Source organism: Ovis aries, chromosome 20 (assembly GCF_016772045.2).
Source record: "Ovis aries strain OAR_USU_Benz2616 breed Rambouillet chromosome 20, ARS-UI_Ramb_v3.0, whole genome shotgun sequence".
Classification (NCBI taxonomy): domain Eukaryota; kingdom Metazoa; phylum Chordata; class Mammalia; order Artiodactyla; family Bovidae; genus Ovis; species Ovis aries.
This window is the reverse complement of record NC_056073.1, coordinates 24,467,586-24,491,079: the sequence shown is the minus strand read 5'-3', so window position 1 is coordinate 24,491,079 and position 23,494 is coordinate 24,467,586. Positions and strand designations below refer to the sequence as shown.

Genomic DNA, 23,494 nt, shown 5'->3' with positions numbered 1-23,494 from the left:
CGTTCTGATTTTGACATCCCTTCTACCCTCTACAGTGTGAGGCCAAGTCGCATCTTGTAAAATGGAATGTTGCTCCTAAGTCACTTCAGTCATGTCCGACTCTGTGCGACCCCACAGACGGCAGCCCACCTGGCTCTGCCATCCCTGGGATTCTCCAGGCAAGAACACTGGAGTGGGTTGCCATTTCCTTCTCCAAAAGGGAATGTTAGCAACCCTATTTTTATGACATCTACCAAGTAACTAAGGGTACCTTTAAAGCTTTGCTAGATAATATTTGCTAGATGGCTCAGTGGTAAAGAATCCGCCTGCCAATGCAGGAGATTCAAGCGATGCAGGTTCGATCCCTGGGCTGGGAAGATCCCCTGGAGAAAGAAATAGCAAACCACTCCAGTATTCCTGCCTGGAAAATCCCATGGACAGAGGAGCCTGGTGGGCTACAGTCTCTGGGGTCACAAAGAGTTGAACACAAGGAGCACACACCCTTAAACAAGATAATATTAAAATGTAATCAGACAGGCTCTAAAAATACAAAGTATTTTATTGAAATACAAAAATGATCAATGTTGATTTGATGAATAAGAGTCTATATTTCTTGAGCACTAATCTTAAATTATCCACTAATTTCACTGTGAACTTGAAAATCTGAGATAAGCAATAGTAACTTGAAACTCAAGGTCATCCATAGGGTGGTAAAGACCAAGGAATATTCTGGGAAATCTTAACAGTTGAACAAAATTAACATGTGGCCTAAATTTAACAAGAAATCTAATTGCAAAGATTGTGTGTGTGTATGTTTAAATTATGCTCTGGAAAGCAAGTAGTTTTGGACTTGCCTTTCCTGTGTACCCATATCTGTATGCGATAAGTTTCAGGCTTCAAAAATATTTAACTTGCACTTGGAATTTTTAGGTGATACATGAACCAGATGAGCATCGTGATTATTTCATAAAAGAGCTGCAAAATTTCAGATGAAGTTACTGAATAAAGCAATGGATTTTCAGTCTATCTACAGATACCTTCATATTCCTCAAACTCTTTTCTTCAGAAAAGTTCAAAACCTGATTGATTCAAATGGCCTCCCTTTCTTCAGAGTCCTTTAGCAAAGGATACAGCCAGTGTTTCTCAGGGCACTGCAGATGTTAGCCAAGCAAATGTCATCTTCCCATACACACTTCTTAATCAATATTAAAAGCGAAAAAAATACCTCATCGGGTCAAAAATGTAGGGAATGAAAATTAATAAAATGTAAATAAAAAGTCTAGGGAAACCTGGAGTCAAGCGTTTGGGTGGCTGCTCCCTGGGTGACCTTGGGCCAGTCACAGACCTTGCTAAGCTTCAGTATCTTCTTCTGTAAAATGGGGTGATCATTGTCCATATTGGGTGGGATGTTTTGATGGTTAAATGACAGACTCTAAACAAAGTGAGGAGCACTCTGCCTGGCCCAGCTGGGTGTTTGAGTGTCAAATCCTGCTGCTATGCTATGACTGGGAGCCGGGCTCTGTGCTGGGGTATGGAGACTAATTAGATCTGCTCCCTGCCTTGGAGGAGGTCAGACTCTACAGGACGGACAGATACACAGGTAAATCATGACAGAAACCTGGGATGAGTGCCCCACGAGAGGTGAGGGCAGTTTTAACAATTGATAAAATATATTTATTTAAGGACAGGACAGGGGCCACCCATAAGCGATACATGAATAGAACAGAGAACACACATCCAAACAATTCGAATAAGAGAGATATACTTGTTGCCCACAGACCACGAGATCTCTGTAAACAACCAAAGCAGAAGGTGGAAGGGGTGGGTGAGCGGGCTTTTCCAAACGACCCCTGAACTAACTTATAAGGAAAAGTCAGAATTCCCAAGAGACAATGGGGAAGTCGGTTTAGGTTGGGGTGTGGGGGTAGAAGATGTCCAGGCAGAGAGCAGGGTCAAAGGCCAGGCTCCCAAGGAGGTGGCACTTGTGTGGCTGGAAGGACGATGCTGGCTCCAGAGATCTGAGCTCCAACCTGCAGTCCTGTCAACATGCCTGCAGTGCTAGCCTGGGCTTTGTCATCTGGGAAGCAGAGCTAATGACATAGGACTTTATGACATAATGCCTATAATGCCTTCAATATGGGGCTTGGTCCCAAATCCTCAACTGGCAAAATGTTGCCATTATTATGACATGGTTGGTGGTTGGTGCGAGAGGCAGCGGGCATTGATGAGCAGAGGGCTCAGTGCCTGCTCTGTACCGGGTCCTGAGACATCTGATTAGCCAGCACCCACTATGGATCCCCCACCAGGATCCGGCTATGAACTGTGCCCATAGAGGAATTAAAGACACCAAGAGAAACTAACTAAGCATTACAGAGTCAGTCAGAAAGAAAGAGAGGAAGCGGGAAATGGGAAAAACAAACAGGTATTATTTGAATACCTTAATTCATTTAAAAACAAGAAAACAGAGAAAGAGGAAAAGCTAAGCAGTGCTTCCGCTATCAGCCAGCAGAGGGATCCAAGAGCCCGGAGTTTTAAGTTCTGCAGCCTCGCTTCAGCTGACCTCGGTGGCAGCTGGTGACAGCACAGCAGGGGAGGTGGGGAATGGGTGGGGTGCACTGGCCCTGGGGTCGGTGGATCCACTGCAGGGCTGGGCCTGGGACGGGACGGCACCGAAGCTAAGATCTGCGTTGGCTGAGAAGCTCTGATGGGGAAGCAAGGCTCACGGGGGCCTTGGGGAGCTAAAGGGCTCTACTCTTTACAGACAGGTTTCTACCACGTCTGGTGAACCACGGAGGGAGATCAGATGAAACTTATCAGTCTGGTTTTACTGTTGAAAAAAACAGAGGTGAGTCACTTGGGGTATGAGCTGTGGGAGAAGGAATCCCGGAAGAAGCTCCTTGCTACGCCCCACCCGCATTGCCCACTAAGTGCTGTGTGCTTAGTTGCTCAGTCGTGTCTGACTCTTTGCAACCCCAGGGACTGGAGCCCACCAGGCTCCCCTGTCCATGGACATTCTCCAGGCAAGATTACTGGAGTGGTTTGCCATTTCCTCCTCAGGGGTATCTTCCCGACCCAGGAATCGAACCCACATCTGCTGTGTCTCCTGCAATAGACACAGGTAGATTCTTTACCTGCTAAGCCAGCAGGAAAGCACCCTGCTATCCCCTTAGACAGGCTTAACTTCACCAAGACAGAGTGGGCACCGCTTCCAGAAACAGGCATCCAAGGGCCAGCTGTAGGGACTTCCCTGGTGGTCTAGTGGCTTGGGCTCTGCACTCCCAGAGCAGGGGGCCTGGATTCAATCCCTGGTTGGGGAACAAAATCTCACATGCCGCAACTAAGACTCAGTGCAGCCAAATAAACACAAATTTTTAAAAAGAGGGGCCTGCTATAAAGTCGGAGAGCACACTTTGGAGGAAACCACATCTTGACACCATGGCGTTGGTGCAGGCACACACACACACCCAGCTTTCCCTAAGGTCCCTCCTGACTCCCCACCTCTACCCTCAAGATGCCCTCGCTCCCACCTACCCTGGCCTTGCCTCCCCATCACACTTCTCTCCCAGTCCCTGGCCCCTGGTGATGCACTCACTTTCCCACCAACAGCCCGTCTAAGGGCAGGGACTTTGTGGTGCGCAAGTTCTCAGGCTAAAACGGTTTGCAGCATATAAAATAATCATATCCTTAATCATGATCTACTGAACAAACAGTTCTTTAGGCCTAGACATACAGCATCAATTTCATTCTGTTCTGCCAGGTTGAAGGGGAAAAAAAAAAAGAAAATCATGGTTTGTAAGTTGGGAAGTCTGGCTGTTAATATTTGCTCTACACAATGAGCTATGTGGTCATGCCCAAGACGTTTAACTACTCAAGGTCATTCTCCTCATAAATAAGAGTAGGTGGGAGATGTTTTCCCGTCTCTCTACGTCTTAGAAAAAAGAGTCAATAATGAAAAACGAGCAGTTGCTGAACGGTAACGGTACTTTGAAAAGACAAACCATGCACATTAAAGTATCAGCAAGATTTGAGCTAAAGAACACACAGACGGGTTACAATTAGTAACATACTTATTTTGTACCTTATGATTGATTTTAATGCAATCTTTGAAAACAGAAATGGAATTTAATAATTTTAGATACATTTCTGGATTCTTCATAATACTTCTCCCAACTGCTTTATATAGAGTTTAATTAGATTTAGATTGTAATGGGATTGGAATCAAAAGTTCTGTTTCTTGAGTTCAATATCCGCACCATGAATTCAGTTCAAATTTATAAGAAAGTACTGTAAAATATTACATCATGCTTTGGACTATTTAGGAGTCCAATCTTAAAGTTTATCTTGGTACTCCTTTAAAACTATTAATAAAGCTAATGGTTTTACACCTAGAGTATGCCATCTAAAAAAAAAAAATTAAAAGCTGCACATTTGGGAAATGGACATAGTTTGGCATTGATGATATTTTATCTGGAGGCCAAATAGAAGACTCTAAGGTAAGTTCCCTGACTAATTACAAGGGCCCTAGGGGAACTGACTACAGACTTGGAGTAGCCAATTCCCTGGAGAAGCCTGGATGAGGAATTAGCAATTCCAGCCCTACCATTCATACAGGATTTTAGGCACATCGTTCAAATTCTCTATACTTGTGTCTTTGTTCATAAAAATGAAGGTACAGTCTCTACATGTTCTAATGCTATGAAATTCTGTCATTCATCTGGGCTGTGTTTTGCTATGTGCTGAAGGTTCAGCAGTGAGCTGAAGTCACCAACCAACAGACCCAGTGACATCACCTCGTGTCACTGTAGGGGGGGAGGTTCACACAGATGGCAGGAAGGTGGCCTGCTGGTTGTTGGACAGAGAACAAAAGAGCAGCAATTTCCATCAAAGACGGAAGAAGAAATGCTCCCAGAGTCCATAGATACCCAGCCTCACACAATGCTACAAAACCATAAATGACTGAGGAGGAACAGTGGCCAAAATGCCAGCTTGGTGTCCGTTTATAAGGCAGGTGAGCAGCCTGTGGTCTGATCTGAGACTTAAGTGGACTTGCAACAGCCTCAGAAAACCCCAGGACCTCCGCAGTCATCCATCGAGTAAGAGGCCTCTGGGCGCACACTGAATTTGGCAGCCACGTCTGCCAAGGACCAGACCACTGTTTATAAAATCATATTTTAAAAGGCGGCAGTACCAGCAGAATTCTATTATTAGCAGAGACAATTTTAATATGGGTTCAGATTTACCAGCTGTTAACGCATACCCACTCCATATTTAAGAAAATCGAAAAAAACAAATAGGGGCTTTCCTGGTAGCTCCTTGGTAAAGAATCTGCCTGCCAAGCAGGAGATGCGGGTTCGATCCCTGGGTTAGGACGATTCCCTGGAGGAGGGAATGGCAACCCACTCCAGTATTCTTGCCTGGGAAATGCCATGAACTGAGGAGCCTGGCAGGCTATAGTCCATGGGGTCGCAGAGTCAGACATGACTTAATAACTAAACCACCACCCGCCCCCCTACCAACAACAAACAAATAGCATTTCAGCATCCAAAACTGGGAGCTCTGATTTAATGACGATAAATCTATACAATGGAATACTACACATCCATTAAGATAATTATGTAGATATATTATACTTATTGCTATAGAGAGATGCATGTGACATGAATGTGAGCTCCATTGTTTCTCACTGTTCTGACACTTAGAACAGCACATAGGAGATGCTCAGCAAAGACTTGAATAAATACATGAATGAGAGACATTATTACAAAGAAGCAAATTAGAAGTATGCATCCCATTTTTGTAAAGATATACCTATGGCACAGAGAAAGGATGAAATATAATCAGAACATCAATACAGATATTTCAAAGTGATGGATGAGCCAATACTATTGTATTTTTGACAATGAGTATTTACTACTTTTATAACTGGAAAAATGAACTTATTGCTATTTTACAAATAGGAATATTTGACACAAATCTACAAAAACTGGTAAAACGATTAATCAGTATATTTAATTAGTACATCCTTCTCCCCACCTGCCAAAACATTCCACAATATAAAGGAATATATACTTTTGTATTATCCTGTGGATTTCAAGCTCAACTAGTTAGTATATCATGCTAATGACCGTCTTGTCAGAGGTGTCGACTGGAGAAAAAAGACACAACCTAAAAGTTGCGAATTGTGTTTTATTAGCAGAACTTACTGAGGAGTCAGCCTCTCAGACACTCTGAGGATCCGCTCCAAAGATATAAGGAAGGGGCCTGGATATATTAGGAGATTTCTTTGGGAAAAAAAAAATGTAGTGGAACATCAAAAGATCAACTGCTTATTTAAAAAACTAGACATCTCAAGTTAATGACGTTAATGCTTTGCATATGGGAAACTGCAAGAGTCTGGGTTTACTGAAATTATTCCTTAGACATATATCTTTAACTTACTAGGATCACTATTCAGTTTTTCTCCACCCTGAATTCCCCTCCCCCCAGGACTCACCTTAGGGGTAGCTGCAATGGATGAGGGCTTGATGGTGGAAAATATTCTCTGTTTATGGAACGACAGGCAACATTTTTGCTGCAGGAGTGACATAGCTATACTTGCCACAATGTAAGCTAAGGGTCATGGGGGTGGGGGATGAGGGGTTTGGTTAAAGGAGAAAAATTGTGTAACATCTGCTGGTAAGGCTGCAATCATGTTCTCTGAGCTTAGGAAAGCCAGTACAGTATATATAATATTGTATATATAATATTGTATATATAATATTGTCAAAAGACTTTTCCTGCAGCACACAAACCCAAAGCGCCTTAATAAGCGAGTCCATCTCTGACCTTGTAGGCCCTGGCACGGCTGAATCCTGCCTATAAGAAAGGTGAGGTACACCTGTTTGCCAGGAACACATGTCACCTGGGCTCAGTCATCCCCGCCTCTGAATCTCTTCCTCTGTGGCTCTCCCTAATATGGATAGGAGAAAGAAAGCGTTAGTCGCTCAATTGTGTCCAACTCTCTGCGACCCCATGAACTGGAGTCTGCCAGGCTCTTCTGACCTTGGGATTTCCCAGGCAACAGCACTGGAGTGGGTTGCCATTCCCTTCTCCGGGGGATCTTTCCGACCCAGGGATCAAACCTGCATCTCCTGCATTGGCAGGTGGATTCTCTACTGCTGAGCCACCAGAGAGCCCTCTCCTCACTTGAGCAGGTACTATTTTCAAAACGCCTCATTACAGACCCAGAATGCACCTTCCACATGCAATAAGTAGCGTCTGTATTTCATTCTAGTGGTAGAATTCGGAGGAGCTGGAACAGGTTAGGATGCATAGGGCAGTCTAAAGTCAATGGCCAGCCTGGCTGGGTGTGATGATCCTTTTCCTTCAGAGATTGCTTGTTTGGGTAAAGGTGAGCTCTACTGTCTGAACCACCTGTTAATTAAAGCCTAGGGACAGGGAGCCTCTTAGGACTTTCCACAAGAGTGGAACTACTGGCTTCATTCGGCACAGTCTGGCTTCAGCTATGCAATCTCTCGCCTGCAGGAAGTTTTATTATCCAGGTTCTGCAAACCTGCTGGGATGTGGGCCAGCCCAGGTGAACCCCAAAGAGAACCATAGATTGCCACTGGCAGGAAATCAATCCTGGAAATGTACTTTCCACAGAAGAATCTGATAACAAAGGAAGGCTGGGTTGGCGCAATGAGTTAGGTGTTTCCTAGCAGTTCAGTTAACCCTTTGGCAACTAACGCCATACACTCTACCGGCAGTTCCAAGACTGGGGTTTTTCAATTTTCTAGCACGTCATTTCATTCAGTTTTCTCTATAGACATCCTCAAGCGTGCATTCCTGATCAGTTGCTCAGTCATGTCTGACTCTTTGTGACCCCATGGACTATGGTCTGCCAGGCTCCATTGTCCATGAGATTATCCCAGCAAGAATACTGGAGTGGGTTGCCATTTCCTCCTCCAGGGGATCTTCCCAACCCAGGGATCAACCCCCTGTCTCCTGTATCTCCTGCACTGGCAGGCGGATTCTTTACCACTGGGCCACCTGGGAAGCCCAGACATCCTCAAGGGCTTAGTAAAATTCGACACTGGCCATGGAGTTGTCTCAAGGCCATCTTGATTTCTTTCCTCCCAGAACACTTGCCTACCCATCTATCCTACACGTTTTGGTTAGCAGGACGTCTGGACTTGCAGGCTACTTGCCTGCTGTGTGTGCAGACAGCCAGTTACTGGGTTGCAAGTTTCCTGAGACAGAAACAGGGACTTTATTCCTCTTCTCAGCAATTATCAGAGGAAAGGGGGCCTGGGATGCGTCAATGGATGTTTGTTCACAAACAAAGTGAAGGAAGACTCTCCTGTGGCCCTCTTTGCTTCTAAAGGTAAAACCCGTGAGATTTTGGATAAGGAACACATAAGGGATTTTTTTCAACAGGAAACATTTGACTTAGATGTTGTTTATCTGGGTGTAGTTCATCCACTTGGGAGGTATCCATAACAATATTTAAATTGTTCACCGGGTTTCCAATCACCGGATGACTTTTGGTCCATTTCCTCCTATCATTGGTACTTTTGTGTCCAAGAATGCCTAAGCAAAGATGCAAAGAAGAGAGGCCAGGCAGAAGAAAAATAAAGTCAAAGGACACTGGAGCAGGAGTTAGGAGACCTAGTTTTTTATTCTCATTGCATAGAAAAGCAGAACAGACTGTCCCGGATCCCTGAACAAGCCACACACTTCACATTGCCAAGCCTCTATCTATGCCTGGCAAACCCTGCTTCTCTCTCAAGTCCAGGCTCAGATAGAACGTTCTCTGGGAAGTTCAGCAACAGCCTCAAGCAGAATTAATTGCACCCTGTTACATCCCCTTAGCCTTAAGTTGTAACTGGTTGTACTTGTGTCTCCTTTACATTAAACTGTGAGATTCAATGAGTTGCACAAGGAAGTCACTCAAAAATTTAAAGCATTTTTTTAGTTTGTATTACTTCATCACGAGAATAACTGAGGTATAGAGAATTGAAGTGACTTATTCCAAGCTCTGAACTCAATCTGCCCTAAGATATGGGCACTGCTTTCTGTGTTCCACCCATCAAACACAAGTGGAATAGGAAGAGCTGGATAAGTCATGGGAGCCTGCCTGCCTGTGAGCTGATGGCAGCCTCAGAAAAAAATCCTGCATCTGGGAACCCCTCTCCTCTATGGGCTTTTCGCAGTTGAAGTAGAAACTCATGATGAGTAGATGATCTGGTTAAAAACTCTTAGTCATTCCGCAGACGAGTTTCATTGGAAAAGGTGATCGGTTCAGATCAGCAGCTGTGAACAGGGCCCCACCCTGGTCTTCATCGCCATCATTTTACAACCACCTGCCCGCCTTGCTGGCAGTTTCTACAAGGTGGTGGCGGTTTCTCACTCAGGGTTACTTGAACTCCAGGGCCTCAGATGTGACGCCCCTCCCTCCTGATCACAACCCTCCTCATTTCTGGCTAGACTATTTCCTCCCACCAGCTTACAGGCTCTGGGCTCCTCGGAACCTCCGACCCTTCTTCTCTCGGTTCCCCCACCTCACTTGGCCCCACTGCCATCCCAACGTCCCATTTTTTAACTGAAAAACTTTCAGTAAAAGGAACACTATTCTATCCTTTTAGTGAGATTCTGAAGTTGAGCATAGTATCAGTCTTCTTCCTTTTCTTCTTTGTCAAGGTCAGCAGGAAGCAATGATCTCTCTTTTTCAAGTTCTTCTAATTAACCAGGACTTTCTCCGCTTCCATTTACAAACCCTCTTCTTGGAAGTGTACTCATAGGCACGGGCCTGCACTCTCCTGAACAACTAGACACAAACTTTTCTTGGCTCCCGTAAGACAAGAGCGACATTTTTTTTTTTATCTTAGTTTCGCTCCAGGGAAATTAACGGCTAATCTAAGGTAAGTTCTTCGAGACACTAATCAATCAGTCTGTCCAGAAGACGCCATAGCTTCATCTTCAGTACTTCCTTATAGTTATTTAAATGCTTTCTTCGTATTAGCCACTTGGCTTCCCCTCTGGAGCATTCCATGCCCTCCCTCCAGCCGCACCCTGATGACTTCTAGTTTCTCTTTTTCCCTCAGCAGGTTCTGGGTACTGCTAGAGAAGGTCATCAAACATTATGAGACCATGATGAATTTGTGCCTTTTCACTCCACGAGACATCACTGTATCCACCTTGAGGTCCCATCTGCACCTTAAACTTCGTGTGTTTAAAACCAGACCTCTGCTGTGTCTAGTTCTGTGACCAGTGTGACCAATCTCCTGGTAACCAAGCCTTGAAATCAAAGAGAAACTTCTTCTTTTCCTCCTCTGCTAACATTCCAGTCATCAAATCCTCTTTTTTTTTTTTTTTTAACCGCCGTCTATTCCTTCTCTTACTCCCCTGCAGGCTGGTACACTGTCCCAGTTAGATTCCTGTGATAACCTCCTAACTGATCTTCTTATGTCCTCCAACCTCCCGCCACAGTTTCATCTTACTTGATTTGGCTAAAGTTCTATGCCCACAGAGCCACCAGCTTTATTCTCTGCCAAGTAAAGCTCACACCCATAATGCAGCCAGTCAAAATCTTCCCTGCCTTGATCCTCACCCTCAACATTATCCACTGCTGATTTCATGCAGAATGAAACAGATCAGAGTGAAGAGAACAGAACCTGTCAGAGTGCACCCCACACATTAAGGATAAATACTGCCATGAAACTTCTGGTTCCTAACACGATCTTTTACGAAGGGTCAGGCTAATGTTTGAAAACCATTGACTTCTGTACCATTGAGTGAGTGAGTGAGTGAGTGAAGTCACTCAGTCGTGTCCAACTCTTTGCAACCCCGTGGACTGTAGCCTACCAGGCTCCTACCCTCCATGGGATTCTCTAGGCAAGAGTACTGGAGTGGGTTGCCATTTCCCTCTCCATTAGCTATTCCCAAATGTGCCCTGTGATTTTCTCTTTCATTTTGAAATCACAAAATGCTTTGCGTACAAGAGAAAAGTATAAAGGATGATACGACAAACAACTGCTTGTCAAATCTTGTGTCATATTAAGATTCAAAAATATATATGCATGATCCAGAGAAAACTCTAATTTGAAAGGACATTTTCACCCCGATGTTCATAGCAGCAAAAACTATTTACAATAGCTGGGACGTGGAAGTAACCTAAGTGTCCATCAACAGACAAATGGATAAAGAAGAAGTGGTACACATATATAATGGAATACTACTCAGCCATAAAAAGAATGAAATAATGCCATTTGCATCAACAGGGGTAGACCTAGAGATATTATGCTAAGTAAGTCGGAAAGAGAAAGACAAATACCCTACAATAGTACTTATGCTGCTGCTGCTGCTAAGTCACTTCCAGTCGTGTCCGACTCTGTGCGACCCCATAGACGGCAGCCCACCAGGCTCCTCCATCCCTGGGATTTTCCAGGAAAGAACACAGGAGTGGGTTGCCATTTCCTTCTCCAATGCATGAAAGTGAAAAGTGAAAGTGAAGTCGCTCAGTTGTGTCTGACTCTTAGCGACCCCATGGACTGCAGCCTACCAGGCTCCTCCATCCATGGGATTTTCCAGGCAAGAGTACTGGAGTGGGGTGCCATTGCCTTAGGTGGAATCTAAAATGAGCTTATTTATGAAACAGATGCCCAGACATAGAAACAAATTTATGGTTACCGAAGGGGAAAAGAGGTAGATGAAGGATAAATTAGGAGTTTCAGATTAGCAGATACAAACTACTATATATGAAATAAAAACAAAGTCTTACTGTATAGCATGGGGAACAACATTCAATATCCTGTAATAAACCGTAATGGAAAAAAATATAAAAAAGAATATGTGTGTATATATATATATATATATATATGTATGTATCTAAATTACTTTGCTGTACAGCAGAAACAAACACAACATTATAAATCAATTATACTTCAATTAAATATATAAATGTACGTATATAAATATATGTCACTATGTATATGTGTTTTGTGTGTGTGCATATATACATATATATGACTGTGTATACACATATGACAGGGGAGCCTGGTGTGTTGCAGTCCATGGGGTCGCAAACAGTTGGATACAGCTGAGTGACTGAACAACATCTATGTCTATCAAACAGGTAACTGAGATCTAGCCTCCTGTAATCACTCATTCCCTTCCTCCTTTCCTCCCTCCCCAGCAGCAGCCACTATACACTAAATCTGGTATTTTTCATTCCCACTAAGGTTTTCACATGAAAATATTATGAGATTATAAAAGTATATAACTACCTGTAATGATTAATTTTAAAAACATGAAATTAAAAATCCATAAATGATATATATATATATAGGGATTTTATAAACTTTGCACCTAATGTTCTGCAGCCTTCTTTCTTAATGTTTTGTGTTTTTCCCATGTTAATTACTATGTGATTCTCTGATTCATTTTCTCTGCTGAATATTTTCCAATGTATTTGTCCCTCCTCCTAAGGACAGACATACTGGTTATTTCCTTTATTTGCTGTGACAAATAAGGCTGCACTGTGGTCTTCTTGACTGTGTGCCTAGAAGGGGATTTCTCTTCAGTCAATCCTAAAGGAAATCAACCCTGCATATTTACTGGAAGGACTGATGCTGAAGCTCCAATACTTTGGCCACCTGATGCGAGGAACTGACTCACTGGAAAAGACTCTGATGCTGGGAAAGATAGAAGGCAGAAGGAGAAGGAGGTGACAGAGGATGAGATGGTTGGATGGTATCACTGACTCAATGGACATGAGTTTGAACAAACTATGGGAGATAGTGAAGGACAGGGAAGCCTGGCATGCTGCAGTCCATGGGGTCGCAAAGAGCTGGACATGACTGAGCGACCGAACAACAACCTCAGGGCCAAACTGTTCCCTTTACCTGGAAGGGCCTCCTCCCTATCTCTGCCTCTGAAAACCCCACTCATCCCTAAAGTCACTCTCAGAGGCTGATTCCTCCCATGCCCTTCCAATCCACCAAGTCAAAGCAAAACCCCTTCTCCTGCCACCTGCGGTTCGTGTCACAAAATGATGCCATCACCTCCTTGTCCTGGGGGTGGTTTGGGTACTTCTCCTATATCCCCAGCAGGCCTTATGAACAAGCACTGTCTCACATGACCTTAAGTCCATTTCCCTCACTTAGAGCCTGGCACACAGACCTGCCTGGATTGAACCCTCAGTGAATGAACATGGAGTCCACCGAGCTTATTTTCCTTCTTTTGGTACTAAGCACTGCTCTCAGCACTTCCCAGGGGGCTAAGTGGTAAAGAATCCACCTGCCAATGCAGGATATGCAGGTTCGATCTGGGTCGGGAGGATCCCCTAGAGAAGGAAATGGCAATTCACTCCAGTATTCTTGCCTGGGAAATCCTAGGGACAGAGGAGCCTGGCGGGCCACAGTCCATGGGGTAGCAAAAGAGTTGGACATGACTTAGTGGCTAAGTAACAACAACTGCTCTCAGCGTGGGATGACATATATCTAATGACAACAGTCTGCTGTGCTCCCGTGCCTTTCCCCACAAGGGCAAAGAGAAGCCTGTCTCTACCATCTACGGGCTGCGGTGGGAGAAGCTGGGCCCTCTCAGCTTGATAACCACCTGGGGACAGATGCCTGTAGGCAGCTGTGAATGCGTGCTCGAGTGCACTCAGTCATTCAGTCACGTCTGACTCTTTGTGACCCCATGGAATGTAGCCCACCAGGCTCCTCTGTCTATGGAATCCTCCAGGCAAGAATACTGGAGTGGGTTGCCATTCCTTCTCCAGGGGATCTTCCTGACCCAAGGATCGAACCTGCACTCCAGGCAGATTCTTTACCACTGAACCATCAGGGAAGCCCTCTGTAGACAGCTGCTTCTGCATAAAGACCAAGGGGAGAAATCGTCCTCCTCTCCAAAGCACCCAAGATATTACATTTATGCCAAAAATTTTTAAGAATTTTGTTCAGGGAGTTCCCTGGTGGCAGTAGTTAGGATTCCAGGCTTTCATTGCCATGACTCCGAGTTCAATACCTGGTTGGAGAACTGAGATCCACATAGTGTGGCCAAAAAAAAAAAAAAAATTTATTTTGTTCAGAACTTAAAGCAAACTGAAGGCAGATAAGACTGTTACCAAAATACAGGGTGGGGTTTAGCATGCATGTTTCTGAGCTCGGTGCTGTGCCTTTTCAGTCAACAGATGCTCATTGCCATCAGTGTAGGCAGCGGTTCATACAAGATGTCTGCCCCTCTTTCCTTTACCTGGCCCCTGTGACCTTAGCAATGATCCTGCAACTTTAGGCTGGGGAGAGAGTCACAAACAGCCGGTGTGTTTTCAATGGCTGCTGGCGTGGCTTCAGAATCCTCAGCCAGGGCCAGGATTGTGGGGGCCAAGGTGCCGGTCCACCTGCAGATGGTCATCATCCCCTCATCCCTCCAAGTTCAGTGCAGTGGAGATGAGGGCATGGTAACAGACTTCTTCCTGATTCCAAAGTAGAGATTCATGCTCATTGTACTTCTTGAATAGGCATGGAAAAGGTTAAAACAGGAGACGTGAAAAAATCAGTTCAAGAATCCAGTGCGGCAGGCCTCTTTCCATTTTTTCAGAAGTTCAAAGTAGTGACTTACATGATGGCAAGTTGATACCTGTGTATACCAGCCTCATAAATTAGTAATATAACATGTCCAGCTCACAGGATTTTTAGAAACAGCTCACTATTCTATGCCATATGACCTACCAAACAGAGAAAAACAGAATAGGTACTCTCAAGCTGACCTGCTTAGATTTGGATTGACAGAAATGTCAGCTGAAGCTCTGAAAATCCAAGTCTTACTGAGTTTAAAGCTCAGAAACAGGCTAAACAACAACATGCAAACTTAGGTGTAACTATAAAAAATCAAACTCCTGACTGTTGTTTGTAGGTTGTAGAGTTTGTAGAAAGGGCCAAAAACAACCAATTCTCTTTACTGTAATATAACCTCAAGTCTCAGATGACATTGGATTATAATCTGTGCAAACTGCTACCTGAGTGCCTGTTTTTGCAATAGTTGAAATGTGCATATCCACAGTTTCTGCGTCAGCTGCCCACCCCTCGTGAATTTTACACACACACACCAGGTGATCATTGCCTGGATCTTGCCACACAGCACCTGTGGGCCCTGGATGATTTAAACATCCATTGTATCACAGCTGAGAGACAGACAATTCCTTCCAGGCCTCGCTCAAATCTCATCTTCTAATGGAGGTGCAAATAAAAAATTGTTGCCTGCCATTCCAGTAAACAATGAATGCTGCCTACCATCAAGCCAACAGCCGCTGCAGTTGCCCCCAACGGTGCATCCTGAGGGGAATTCCGGGTGGAGAGAACAGGTTTCTGGCCCTACGAAGTTTAAGATGCACATCTAAGGAATAATTTCAATGAGTGCAAAGGGTCTTGTCTCTTCCCAAAGATAGAAAAGCACTAAAATCATTAACGCAAGATGTCTATTTTCTGTGACTAACAGTAACCTTTGATGTTCCATCACATGTTATGTTTTCAGCAAGAACTCCTATATAGCCTGGCTCCAGGGAATTCCCCCTTAGGGCCTTTTGAAAGCATTTGCTGAGTGCTGTGCTTTTAAACATTTTTTTTTTTTAATTGTAAAATTTTATGTGCTGTTATTTTTTAAATTTATTTTTAATTAGAGGATAATTGCTCGACAGTGTTTCTGCTGTACAACAACGTGAATCAGCCATCAGTATACATAGGTCCCTCCCTCTTGAACCTCCCTTCTACCCAGCCCCTCATCCCATCCCTCTAGGTTGTCACAGAGCACCAGGTTGAACTCCCTATGTTACACAGCAACTGCCCACTCACTAGCTCTCTATTGTATACATGGTAATGTATGTTCCAGCGCTACTCTCTCTATTCGTCCTGCCATCTCCTTCTTCCCCTGCTAGGCCCACAAGTCTGTTGTCGTGTCTGCTATTTCTGAAGCACCTGGAATTTATTTTGTTCTTGACAGCTCCTAAGAAATCCGTAAGAAATAAGGAGGGAACCCTAGTACACAGAAAACTTGGTCATTAACTGGAACGAGGCATATTCAATGTCCATGTGGTATCTCTGCTCAGCTATAACAAATATACCTCAAAATGAACACAGCCAACAAAATGAACACGACCAACAATAGGTTTAGTCTCTTCACTAAACCTATTTCTGTCCCGTGTTCCTTGTTCCTGTTCAGTAAATAGCTTCACCAGGTGCTCAAGTCAGAAACCAGAGATATATTTTTTCCTCATCTCACTCCTCTGTAACTACTTGCCAATAATTATCATTGAGGGTAGGAGGAGAATGGGGCGACAGAGGATGAGATGGTTGGATAGCATCACTGATTCAATGGATATAGGTTTGAGCAAACTCTGGGAGATGGTGAAGGACAGGGAAGCCTGGTGTGCCGCAGTCCATAAAGTCTCAAAGAGTTGGACAAGACTTAGTGACTGAACAATGACTCATATGTGGAGCATTTATTCTGTGCTGGGCACCATTCTAAGTTCTTTGCATATTAGTAACTCACAATCACTCCTTACCACTCTATGAAATGGGATCTGTTCTTTCTACCTATTGTACAGATGACAAAAGAGGTTAAGAGTCTTGCCCAAGGTCACCCAGTCAGGAAGTAGCAGAGCCAGAACCCAGAACCAGGTAGGCTCACTCGAGAGTCCATGTCCTGAATGTCTGCACTATTCAGGAAATGATTTCTAACTCAACTTCATTTATTGAAAGTGAAAAAGTGAAGTCGTGTCTGACTCTTTGCGACTCCATGAACCATAGCCTACCAGGATCCTCCATCCATGGGATTTTCCAGGCAAGAGTGCTGGAGTGGATTGCCATTTCCTTCTCCAGGGGATCTTCCTGACCCAGGGATTGAACCCGGGTCTCGCTCATAGTAGGCAGATGCTTTACCGTCTGAGCCTTCTAAAATGCATTAGTTCCTAAATGTGGAAGCAATAATTTTGATAATCAGAACTGTCCAGGTCCTTCATCTTCTGGATGCCAGTGGTCCTGATGCAGCTTGGGTAACGAAAGTACCAATGGTCAAGAAGATTGGACCATGTCTGCAGTGAACCTAGGGCTTTACTGGGAGGTTATTCTTAAATAGAAGTTCTAACAGGACCTAATTTACCTGTGTTTTGATGTTTTTCCTTCAAAATGGAATATGTCAGTAAGTATTAGTTTAACTGAAGACTTGATTAATCAAAGCTACACAGAAGTAGGTAAAGTGAACTGAAGTCATTCAGTCGTGTCTGACTCTTTGTGACCCCATGGACCGTAGCCTATCAGGCTCCTCCGTCCATGGGCTTTTCCAGGCAAGAGTGCTGGAGTGGATTGCCATTTCCTTCTCCAGGGGATCTTCCCGACCCAGGAATCGAACCCGGGTCTCCCGCACTGCAGGCAGACTCTTCACCGTCTGAGCCACCAGGGAAGCCCGGAAGAAGGTACACTGTCATTAGTACCAACAAGGCACTTCCATTCTAAACGCCATTAAGAAATAGACAACTCTTCCCTCTTGGAGGCTGTATTGATCTTGGATGCAAAGTAAGCTGGAAAGCAGAAGGCCCAAATCCTCTCCTCAAATTAAATGAATCACATACTTAAAAATAAACCACAATCCTTCTGGCACTAGTAGCGCCATCTGTAAACTGAGAATGCTAAAGGCCAATGACTTGATATTTCTGAATTAAAGTTGAAAAAAAAATGAATGTCATTACAAGCCTAAGACAAGATAAATACGGGTCTAGAAAGTGTCCCTTTCAAGTTTTAAGTTTATCCAGTATCTAATAGCCAATTATATAAGCCCACCATCCGGTCAGCATTCAAATGAGATGATTTTAAACTCCAAGGAGTGCGTTCTCAAGTCCCAGGGTGCCAGTAGAAAACAAAAGCCACAGTACCAGCCAGAAGCTATTTGAGCAAGTTCCGCAGATCATATGGTCTTGGCAAGAGACAAGCACTTATTGTTGGGAGAAAACTCAAGGTCAGCGCAGTACTTGCAGTTCCACTGCCCCAGTGCTCCCTTCCACAAAGGATCCTAGTATCTACTGAAAAGTTGCAATTATTCTCCAGCTCGCCATTTCAGCCTTACAGGCCACTTCTCCCACTCCAGAGAATTCAGCTAGTTTGGACATTCCTGAATAACAACCCCAAATAATGTTTGTTTCCTGGCTTACTTTTATATGACATCCTAAAAGATGGAAAAGGCTTCCCTGGTGGCTAGGAAAGAATCCACCTGTAATGCAGGAGAACACCTGCAATGCAGAAGACACGTGGGTTCGATTCCTGGGTTGGGAAGATCTTCTGGAGAAGGAGCTGGCAACCCGCTCCAGTATTCTTGCCTGGGAAATCCCCGGGACGGAGGAGGAGACTGGTGGGCTACAGTTCATGGTATCTCAAAGAGTCGGACGTGATTTAGTGACTAAACCACCAACCAACAAAAGATGGAGAAAGCAAAAAATAACAGTGTGTGTGTGCTCACTTGTGTCCGACTCTTTGTGACCCCATGGGCTATAGCATGCCAGGCTCCTCTGTGGAGCAAGAATACTGTAGTGGGTTGCCATTTCCTTCTCCAGTGGATCTTCCTAACCCAGAGACTGAACCTGTGTCTCTTGCTCCTCCTGCATTGGCAGGCAGGTTCTTTACCACTGCACCACCTAGGAAGCCCAAAATAGTAAGCTAGAAGAGATTTCAGCTTAAGTATGATTTAGATAAGCATTGACAGATAAAAGTACACACTTAAGAGGAGAAGGATTCTAAATCTAACCTGATTTTTTTTAAGAAATACCTTTAAAATACTTGGCCAGTGTAATGATTTCTTTGATCTATAAGGTTCCCCCCTTTCCCTTCTTTGGCTCTCAGTAGCCAGCCAAGACTTCTAAAACGGAGTAGTACCTCTGCTGGTCCTTGCTGGTAAATCAGCACACTCCAGAATGAGCTCTTTCTTGCAAAAAAGACTTTTCTTGACTTTTTCATGTAAAAGAATGTGCTGTGGATTAAAACAAGAGAAAATCACACTTGTGCACATCAGCCTGATCCTAACCACCCAGAGAGCAGCTTGGCCTCCTCTGTTAATCTTCCTGGAGGTAGCCAGGTCTGCAGTCCATTATCTTTAATATGATCATAAATACTTATCTTCTGTCAAAGAAGGCATTATCTTCACACCCTCCAAATGTCTTCAAAAGGATGTTAGTCAGCTGAGAGTGAGTTAATTATAAATAGGCACTAAGTTTCTCCTTCTTGCATCTCATTAAACTGCATGAAATCTCAATTCAGCTTAATATTAATACAACTGCTCTACTGGATTAGGAACTCCTAAACGACAGGCTGTGGGCTCCCATTTCCTTTATATTCCCCAGTGGGCATTAAACATTCTGGTTCTCCATAAAAAGGATGACTTTAATTAGTCTCACTGACTCACCAACCAAACTACAAACCCAATGCACAAGCCCACTACAGGTCGGGAAGGGAGAGTCAGCACCTCCAATTCCTCTGTGAACCATCAAGGTTAAAACATTTCCCTGTCATCTGCTTTCCAGAAAGGGTTTAGTGTTCTTGAGTGGTAACACATTTCCTCCCTTTGATCTGATTCTTGGGGAAAGAGAAGAGCTGGTCCCTAGCTGTTAAGGACCTAATGTGACCCCTTTTTAGCCTGGGAAGGGCTTTAAAGATCACTTACTTAGGAAAGGGCAAATAGGTGTCAACCCTTGGTAACTGGCTTCCTGGGGTCCTGCACTGAGAGGCACCCCTCCCCCCACCTCACCAGTGAGCTCCAGGGAAGCTTCTGTGATCCATGTACAAGTCTGCCACCAACCCCAGGCTCAGGAGGGGCCAGGGCACAAAGCCATGTATTTGCCATCCCTGAGCTGACTGTATGTCGAAGAGCTAGCAATTCCCAGTCTACTGTTTTCCTTAATTTAGTTTTTCAAATAGCAGAAGTCACAGCAGTCACGAAAAAAATTTTTTTGATGTTTTTACAACAGTTTTAAGGAAAATAGATGTTCCCTGAAAAAGACACTGGCAGAGGTCCTCACTGGTGTTCCTAGAGACAGTCAAAGGCAGAAGTTCTAGACACATCTTCACCTACACCCTGACAAGGACCACCATTCAGAGCTTCATAGGTGAGAGGACTGAGAAGGACTAGGTGGTTTTCCTGTGGTTATATGGCTTCTGCTATTAGACTTCACAGGGAACAGGGAAAGAAAAGAAACAGATTTGAGAATTACTTAAAAGGGCGCGACTCCTGGACTTCCTGGTGGTACAGTGGATAAGAATCCGCCTGTCAATGTAGGGACATGGGTTCGATCCCTGGTCTGGGAAGATTCCACGTGCCATGGAACAACTAAGGCCTGCTCATATCACAACGACTGAGCTCGTGTGCTACAACCAGAGAAGCTCCCACGGGGAGAAGCCCCCACAGGGAGAAGCCCGCCTGCCATGAGGAGTAGCCCCCGCTCGCCACAGCTAGAGAAAAGCCTGCACAGCAATGAAGACCCAGGGCAACCAAAAAGAAATAAAAAATTTTATTAAGATGTAAAAAAAAAAAAAAAAAAAAAAGCGATTCCCAAAGCCAAAGAAAAGTATTAAACAGAAAAAATCAATGTGATGCTCATTTTGATAGGGGAAAAAATGGAGAATCAATTTCTTGAACTTGAGCTAGCAAAGCTCTTAGATCAGTCAATAGTATCCACATGTTTTCTGCTCTGTTCTTAACACTGATGGACCAAATGGGCACACACAAGGCAAATGACTAGGTTCCTTTCCCCGCAAGCTTATATAATCTCTCTGCCTCTCCCCTGAGGTGGGTTTGGACGCCAGAGGCCAGCTCAGGCCTCTGGAGAGACAGCTGGCCTCCCAACATCTACTCTGCGTTGTCAGCCAACTGCTCCCAGGTGAGAGGAACGTTTTTGGCAGCAAACGTAGTACACAGCAGGCAAGAGGCCTTAAGAAAAGGCAAGGGAGAGGAGGCAGGCATGTGATTCTGGAGACAAATAAACACAATTAGCTATGCTAGAAACAAACTGAAAAGACTCAGTGGGAAGACTGTTTCCTTCTGCCAAGAGAGAAAAACCAAAGGAAAAATCATTTTAAAAGAAACCTTTTACTTCCCCTTGGCAGCCAGAGCACCATGACAATCATATTTTCTGTGAAGTCCTTTTATTATGGGCTTTTCCACCCTTTCAAACACTAGCACAATCAAGGTTTTTGACTGCTTTATCAGTTTTGCTGCCCAAAGAGAATCCATGAATATTTCAGGTCAATCCTTTCATACCTGGAGATGACAATTGTTAAGACTTTCACAGCCGTTCTGTCCCTGTGTACCTAAGTAGACACTACCTGTAAAAATGAATGGGTGACTGAATTCATAGAAATCAATAGTGTTGTCCCTAGGGGTCTATTTTTCCACTTACAGAATCCAATTCTGAGGTGGAGGATTAGCTACAGCAGAGGGGTCTAATGGCTACCCTAACAGGATATGGTGTTTAATAGGACAGGCCCTGGAGTTAGGCAACTTGGATTTGAATCCTGACTCTGCCTTGGATGACCTTGGGCATATAATTTAATCTCCTTGTGCCTCACTGTCTTCACCTATAAAATAAGGATATGGAGGTACCTGACTAACAGGGTTGTTGACATTTAAAGAATTAAGATAAAACAGCCCTCATCTTTTAGAAATACATGCTGAAATGCTCACAGATCATGATATGATGGCTGGGGTTTGCTCCAAAATCATCTGGAGGTAAGATGTATGCAGAGAAGTTTGCCATGAGTTGGTAACTGTTGAAGTTGTGGGATGGTTGCACATGGAGGTATATTCTACCATTCTATCCACCTCTGCCTGAGATGTTCCATAATAGTAAGCTTAAGAGAGATGAAAGTACAGGTAAAACTGCTGGCACACAACATGTGCTCAACTAGTACGATCTGCCCAAGGTCAGAGGAAGCCTTGAGGCTGTTGTTTCCAGGTCCAAACGACAGGGATGCCTGCCTCTCTAGAGACATGGGTAGGCTCTGGGACAAGCAAGGTGGCGGGTCAGGGGATTGCAGCTGAGATCTTCACTGTCACTCTAGGCATCCACTGTTGCCCCGCATTTTCATTATCACACCTGTTTGTGGGTTTTTTTTGGCTGCACTGTGAAGCATGGGATCTTAGTTCCGGACCGCCCGCAGTAGCAGTGCCGAGTCTTAACCACTGAGGATGTGGTGTGTGTGTTTTAGTCATTAAGTCATGTCTGACTCTTGCGATCCCATGGACTGTGCCCGCCAGGCTCCTCTGTCCATGGGATTCTCCAGGCAAGAATACTGGAGTGGGTTGCCATTTCCTTCTCCAGGGGATCTTCCTGACCTAGGAATTGAACCTGGCTCTAGTCAAGGCTATGGTTTTTCCAGTGGTCATGTATGGATGTGAGAGTTGGACTGTGAAGAAAGCTGAGTGCCAAAGAATTGATGTTTTTGCACTGTGGTGTTGGAGAACACTCTTGAGAGTCCCTTGGACTGCAAGGAGATCCAACCAGTCCATTCTAAAGGAGATCAGTCCTGGGTGTTCTTTGGAAGGACTGATGCTGAAGCTGAAACTCCAATACTTTGGCCACCTCATGTAAAGAGTTGACTCATTGGAAAAGACCCTGATGCTGGGAGGGATTGAGGGCAGGAGGAGAAGGGGACGACAGAGGATGAGATGGCTGGATGGCATCACCAACTCGATGGACATGAGTCTGAGTGAACTCCGGGAGTTGGTGATGGACAAGGAGGCCTGGTATGCTGTGATTCATGGGGTCGCAAAGAGTCAGACTGAGCGACTGAACTGAACTGAACTGAACTCCTGCATTGCAGGCAGATGATTTACCAACTGAGCCATGACGGAAGCCCAACCACCAGGGAAGTCCCATCATACTTGTTTCAGAGTGAGCATTATTAGTCTTCCATGCTTTGAAAGTAAGTCAACCACATTCATTCAATGATTCATTACCCTGTATCATTTACTCAGTTACTCCTAATCTCAGGTTAGAGTTTAGGAGAGCTGGCAGGTGGCTCCAAATGAAGCTACTATCACCGGAGCTAAAAGAAAGGATCGCCAAGTTTTGATGGTCTGTGCAGCTATTTGACACACACATACGTGGTTTTGTAGGCATAGGGAATCATGAAAAAAAGCTCAATGCACCACCCCGAGACCCTGCCCCCTGCCCCCAGAGTCAATGCTTCAAGTAGGTTCAGGGAACCACATCTATAAATTTAGCAACTCCCACCTTCTGGAATCCAGAATCCGTTATATAGGGAATCCGTTATATAGGGTGATGAGCTGAGCAGTCAGGAAATCCCACCCTGGACCCATTCCAGGCTATAGAAGCTTTGTAAAGGAGCCCTAAATTAAACACAAACTCATCTGCCACAGGCCCTTTCACAAATAACAAATCTGTAACCAGCTCTCACACTTTCTAACTATAGTGACCTTGGGCAAGCCACTTCCTTTCTTTTCCTCATTGGTAAACTGGGATCTCTCTCTCCTA

The 23,494-nt window shown here is 44.4% G+C and overlaps 1 protein-coding gene across 3 annotated transcripts in view; it reads right to left on the bottom strand.

Moving 5' to 3' along the window:
* Positions 1 to 23,494, bottom strand: part of PAQR8 (progestin and adipoQ receptor family member 8) — a 42,761-nt gene that overhangs the window by 4,764 nt on the left and 14,503 nt on the right. Inside the window, exons 2-3 of one of the 3 annotated variants that reach the window (XM_060403725.1) lie at positions 21,682 to 21,848; positions 18,882 to 18,975 (exon numbers count right to left, since the gene is read on the bottom strand). The exons of 1 other annotated variant lie outside the window; for it this stretch is intronic. The gene's annotated coding sequence lies outside the window, so the exon portion shown is untranslated. The remainder of the gene's footprint in view (positions 1 to 18,881; positions 18,976 to 21,681; positions 21,849 to 23,494) is intronic. One more of the 3 variants, XM_012100845.5, reaches the window with a different exon arrangement.